The sequence below is a fragment of the Benincasa hispida genome, chromosome 4, assembly GCF_009727055.1.
Source record: "Benincasa hispida cultivar B227 chromosome 4, ASM972705v1, whole genome shotgun sequence".
NCBI lineage: Eukaryota > Viridiplantae > Streptophyta > Magnoliopsida > Cucurbitales > Cucurbitaceae > Benincasa > Benincasa hispida.
The window spans coordinates 43,272,712-43,279,868 of record NC_052352.1 but is presented as its reverse complement, the minus strand read 5'-3'; positions in this window follow the sequence as shown (position 1 = coordinate 43,279,868).

Genomic DNA, 7,157 nt, shown 5'->3' with positions numbered 1-7,157 from the left:
TAGAAAATATATTTGAATCTCATTTAAATATTTATTTCCTCCCTTAAGCTATAATGCATCAAATACATTATGACAATTATATCACATATAATTGAAACAACTTAATTAGATCATATATAATTAAATCTCTCTATTAATTTGAACAATTAAAATTAATCCAAAAACTGATTCTCAACTAAATCCTATTGAGCTACCAAGGAGATTTCATGGACATGTAGTTTGAAGCTCCAACGGTACATGAATAATTAATTAAACTCTTTAATTACATTATTCACCATCCATTAATTGTCGGGCACTCCACTAAAGACCGACAGCTGCACTCTTCGTACTACAGATATATTTGTGTCTATTGAATATAACTAATCAACAGTATGATGACCCTTCACAAATTGCTCGTAAGTACAGCTAGGCCCAAATTATCGTTTTTTTCTTGTAGTTACATCTAATTCCTTAAGTACCACTGATCCCTCAAATGAACAATAGATCATAGTCCTACTATAACTAAATCCCTCTCAGGCCAGGAGAGGGTGTGGCGCTACATTGTTCAAGACTTGGAATCAGCCCTTAAGGGAGTAATTTATCTACTTACCCCTGTTTTTGGGAAAGGAGTGAATTCCATCTTGTGTAGCTAGAATCAGCTCCCCAATCAAACGAAACCCCAAAATGGTAGGTTTATTTTATTCAAATCAATCAAATTTTGATCTAGTTGATTATGTAGATTCTAGATATTTATCTAATCCATGCAAAACTAGATCTCAAACAGGTTATCTATTCACATATGGAGGAACTGTTGTATCGTGGCGGTCAGTGAAACAGACCATAACGACTATGACACACCCCCTCCCAAATTTCGTCTCTTATCTAAAAGGAGGCATGATGGCAATAGATATTACTCTTTCATGACACCTATTGCCCATTCTTACTAGTTTCCTCTAAAACCCTTATTATTGTAGTGGAAAACTCAATGGAATAGATGAAATCACATACTTTGTTTAAGAAACCAATTTACAAGTTTATAAACTATATTTTACACCCGTAGCCCCATCCTGACTACAAACTTTTATTCTAGTAATAATTCTATCTTGTGGCAGACCTTGACCACTTCTTGCAACTTGGACTCTTCTGCTACCTGCAAGGAAAACACGAAAATAAAACATGAGCTTTTGAAGCCTAGTGAGTGTAATCATAATTTTAAGTTTTTACACCTCATTGCATAGCTCATCATTTAGCTAATCTCTCGCTGTCACTTAACATTCAGCCTTTTCGCTGTTGCCAATCGTTTAGTGCATGCGTCTTATCGTATAGCACTTATGCCCCATCGTGTAGCTCAATCGTTTAGTAAACTCTCACTCTCAACGATCTCGTTGATGCTCATCGTTCAGTGCATCACTTATCGCATAGCTCTTGCGCCTATCGTTTAGCTTCATCATGTAGCACTGACGCCTATCGTCTAATGCGTCCGTTTATCATGTAGCATCATCGCCCAACGTCTGCGTCAATCACGCAACGCCCATCATTTAGCATTTTGCCTATCGTGTAATGCTCACGCTTATCATGTAGTGCTATCATGCAGTTTACCGCTCAGCGCTCATGCATCGTCTATCGTCTAAGCTTATCGTCTAGCGCCCACTCATCATTTAACACTAATGTCCAACGCTATCGTCTAGCACTATCGTTTAGCTTCCATGCTCATCTCTAGCATCTATGTTGATCGTATTGTTCTTATCGCCTATCGTGTAACTCTTTCGTCTAGCGCATCATTTCACATCGTTTAACACCATCTACAGCTACATGATCCTCTAGTAGCATGACTCAGCGCCCGTACATAGCTATACGATCATCTGCCCAGCGCCTTGCGCTCAAGCTTCTCTCGCTCACACAACCTCAATGCATGAGCAACTCTTGGCAGCACCTCTTGCCAATGTTTCGGCCAAATGCGTCCAAACCTCATTATCTCTGCGCTTGGTTGCCATCCCATCTGGTAATATTCCCTAATATTAAACGCATGGTTCCTTGTTGACTTCATACTTAGCCCAATTCCATTAGTTAAGGCTCATCTCAAAAACGACTTAAGTACCATCAATTCAAACACTTAGAATTTCCCCCCAATTAACATAGGATTTACCTTATGCTTAGTTAATTTTCTTAATTATCTGCTTAAGTAGGGGAATTGAAATCCGAGTTTCATAGGCTACTTCCTCAAATCATGCTGAAATTCTTGCAATTCATGAGGTTAGTCAAGAATGTGTATGACTAAGATAAATGACTTAGCACATTAATGGAACATGTGGTTTGTTTTCTAGTAAAAATCTTCCAACGATATTATATGAAGACAACACAACATGCATATCCCAAATCGAAGGAGATAAAACAAAACATATGTCACCATTTGTTTCTTTCCACTAAAACCAATCTTTTCTATGTCAACATTCTTCAACAGAATATGATTCATAATACTCATTTTTAAATATAATATCAAGAGCAACATTATATACAAAAATGTTGTCAATAACTACAATAGTTTGGTTCAATCTTTTTCCTATCATAACATAGCATTGAATAATACAAAAAGGAAAAAAATGTGACTATATATACCACATTTTTAAAAATTGCTATTATAGCAAAGATTGACCAGTCAACCTTTCCTTTTTTTCAAAATTCCAAATTTACCCTCTCTTTCCTTTTCTTTTCTTTCACGTTGTCACCTGCGTTTCTTTCCTTTTCTTTCACCACATTCGTCACCAATTCTTTCCTATTCTTTCACGTTCGATTCTTTCCTTTTCTTTCTCGTTCGTCACGGTGAAATATCCATGAAATCCCATTCGTAAAGCTCCGAAGCTCCGTGATACTTCGATCAATTCCGATTCGTGAATTCGTTTTTCCTTTTTCGATTTTAGTTTTCTTTTCTTTTAGCGTTCGTTCTTGTTTTTTCAATATTTTCGATTTCAATTTCGTTTTTCTTTTCTTTTAGCGTTCGGTCATTTAGCGTTAGACATGCCTAGAATGTGTTTAATAGCATTCGTTTTTATTTTAGCGTTCGGTCATTTTTTATTTTGATTTCATTGATAGAATGTAAAACATAGTACAATAGTTGTGCAAAATCGAAATTGCTTTTGATATTTGGTTTTTGAAATCGCAAAAAAATGATTCCGATTCGTGAGTTCGTTTTTCTCGATTTCGGTCATTTCACTGATTTATATTTGCTTTTGATAGCTATTAGAACCTATTGATATTATTATTCAATAGTTTTTTTTTTTTTTTTTACTTTTGTAGAAATTTTAAAACATGGTTATTCCAATAGTTGTTTTTCATAGTGGAATATGGAATGAAAAAACACTGTTATGTGAATTACAAATCTACTGGAGTTTTAGTAGATGATATAATGGCTTTTGAAGATTTTATGGGTTTAATAGTTAAGGAGATTTGTTTGGATGTGTCTACTTCTTCTATAGAACTTTCAGTTTTATTAGATTTTGTTATGAATGAGGTTCAAAATGTAGTTCAATTTCGTGAAGATAAGGATATAGCTTGGTTTTTTGCTTTAGTTAAGGAACATAATACACAACATCCTTTGGTTGCTTATGCTAGTAGTTCATGTTTGGAAGTGTCTTCTAATGTTGTTTCTAGTGGAGCTGAGAATTATTTGTCTACTGTTCCTTCTTCTAAACCTATGATTGATGATGGTGATTTCCAAGTGATTATGGATATACATATTGCTCGTGATTTGAAAGAAAAAGATTTGTTTGCTAGTAAAGAGATTTTATCAAATTGTTTTTACTTGTAGTGGTTAAGAAGAATTTTGAATTTAAGACTATAACGTCAAATTCAAGAGCAATTGTGTTTCGATGTGTTCAAGATGATTGTCAGTGGTATGTAAGGGCATCCCGTTACAAGCGGAGTATTTTGTGGATGCTTAGGAAGTTTATTGATATTCATGATTGTTCTATAAAAAGTATTCAAACTTGTAATAGGCAAGCTTCTTCGTCCTTAATAGCTAAATGTTTGAGAAATGATTTTAGACCTCAACTCCTAGTGATATTGTGAATAAAGTCCGTAATGAATTTGGTGTAACTATTAGCTATTAAAAAGCATGGAAGGAAAAAGAGAAAATAATGAAGTCTTTGAAAGGCGATGCACGTGAATCATATGCTTTGATTCCAAAGTTTTTGATGAAGTTAGAAGAAAAGAATCCAGGTTTCTTGTTTCTGACTTATTATATGATCTATCAATGATAGCTTCTATCACTGACTGGATTCTATCACTGATATTCATCACTGATAACATGAAAATAATGGAAGCTATTGGTGATAGACTGCAACCAGTGATAAAAGCTATTGGTGGTAGGCATAATCAATCAATTATATACCTTTTGTGGCTTAACTGTTTATTTTCTTCTTTTAGGTACATTTACTGCCTATGAAGCTGATATAAATGGGCATTTTAAGTATTGTTATATGGCTATTAGAGCATCAATTAAGGGTTGGAAGCATTGTAGGCCTAATATATCAGTTGATGGGACGTTCTTGAAATATAAATATGCCAGGACTCTTTTTACAGTAACAATCAAATTTTTCCTCTTGCTTTTAGTATTATTCTCTGAAAATGATGCATCCTAGAGATGGTTTTTGAGAATTTAAAGAAAAGTTTTGGTGAACGAGAAGGATTGGTCATTATTTCTGATCGACATTTTAGCTTCCAAAAGGTGTTATGAATGTTTTTCCAAATGTTAAGTATTGTGTTTGTCTACGACTCCTTTTGCAAAATATGAAGTTGATTTATAAGGATTCTTTAATTGATGACATATATTATAGTTGTGCAAAATCTTATACAATTGATAAGTTTGAGTTTTATATGAAATGGATGGAATTGATATATCCTACAATTCGGGAATATCTCAGTAAAGTTGGTTTTGAAAAGTGGGCACGTGCACATTTTAGGAGAAGAAGGTATAATATGATGACTACTAATATTTTAGAATACTTGAATAATATTCTGATAGAGCCTAGGGAGTTCCCCGTTGCATCATTACTTGAATATATTAGAGAAATACTTCAAAATTGTTTTTATGAAAAAGGCCAATCAGCATTATCCATGAAGACTGTTTTGACTAGTTGGACAGAATCTGAGTTGCGAGAGCAATACAATCAATCAAGAAGCTTCAAGGTACAAACACCTTAACTATTAGAAAATATCATTAATAACATGTTATCAATGATAGAAGCTATCACTGATAGTTTTTATTTTCACTGATATTTTTTGTTTTCACTGATAGCTTGAAAATATTTAATCAGGTAGGGATAGTATCACTTACAATTTCGTTTATGTTTTAGTTTTCATTGACATTCCATTAGTTCACCTAGTTGATTACATTTCGTTGACTGATTTATTTTTCAGGTTGATCCTATTAACAATGAAGAATATAAAGTAGTTGATGGGGACAATCACTTTTTGGTAAATTTGGCATATAAATCATGTAGTTGTCGTGTTTAGGATTTGGTGGAGATTCCATGTGCTCATGCTTGTGTTGTTATTCGTGGGCTAAATTTAGATATATACACTTATGTGTCAGACTACTATTTTTGCAGTACATTGTTATCTAACCTATAAAGGATCAGTTTATCCTATTGGAAATCATTCTGATTGGAGATCTGTTGATGTTGATGTGAATGTATTACCTCCAATAGTTAAATGTCCGACTAGACGACCACATAAACAAAGAATATTATCAACTGGTGAAAAGAAAAGGAGCTCGAAGTGCAGTCGATGTCATCGTCGTGGCCATAATTGTAGGACATGCAAATTTCCACCAGTTGCTTAATGAAGAAACTTGATTTTTAATTGATGTTTGTAATGAAGAAGCTTGTTTTGTAATGGATGTTTGTCATCAATTTATCAATGATAGTGAGACAGCCGATGTTTTTCCCCAATTTGTAACTGATGTTTGTCATAAATATATTAGAGACCTTGTTACTAATGTCTTGTTAGTGGAACAGGCCTTGTTACTAATGTCTTATTAGTGGAACAGACCTTGTTACTATCTATAATAGCTTCTGTCAGCAATTAATACAATGAAGTTAAAATATTCTATCATTGATAATATATAAGCATTTTTGTAGAAGATCCATCAATGATAGATTCTATCACTGATAGAATCGCCAACCAAATGTTACACATCGTATAGCATTACTGATAGCATACTATCAGTGATAGAAGCTGTGTAGCTTGTGCACACTAGCGACACCAGCGATACCATATTAGCATTGGTAAGCGACACCAATGATACCATATTAGCATTACTGATAATTGAGGTGAGTATCGCTAAAAATTTCATAGGAAAAGCTTGGTGTCGCTCTCGAGGGTATCGCTGGTATCGCTTGTGGGTATCAAACGTTAAGAGAGGATACCCTCTAGAGGGTCTTGCTGGTGTAGCTCTCGAGGGTATCGTTGGTGTCACTCTCGAGGGTATCGCTGGTGTCGCTCTAGAGGGTATCTCTGGTGTCGCTTGTGGGGATCAAACCTTAAGGGAGGATATCCTCTAGAGGATCTCGCCAGTGTCGCTCTAGAGGATCTCGCTAGTTTCGCTTGTGGGGATCTGTTCTGACTTATTATATGATCTATCAATGATAGCTTCTATCACTGATTGGAGTCTATCACTGATATCCTTCATCTTTTATTCTTTTGACTTTCTCTCTCCTCTAATTTCTCTTCTTCTTCATTTTCTTTTAGAGGAACTGCCTTGGCATCTAAAACGAAAAAAAATGAGATAGAGGAGAAAGGACAAGATGAAACACTAATAAAATAAAGCAAATATGAAAATAGAATGTTTAAATGTGGGGACCATTTTGAGTTTGTACAGAAACTCAAATAGAATATTTAACAGTCTATGGTCTCAAATAAAGCAAATATCAAAATAGAGCCACCAAAATTGTATTCTAATAAAAAACTTCTATCAAACACGCCAAACTTGAAACACTAAATAGAAAGATATATGGTTATATGATCTATCAATGATAGCTTCTATCACTGATTGGAGTCTATCACTGATATCTTCCATCACTGATAACATGAAAATAATGGAACTAATGTCGTTTGTGGGGATCAAACCTTAAGGGAGTATATCCTCTAGAGGGTATTGCTGGTGTCGCTCTAGAGAATCT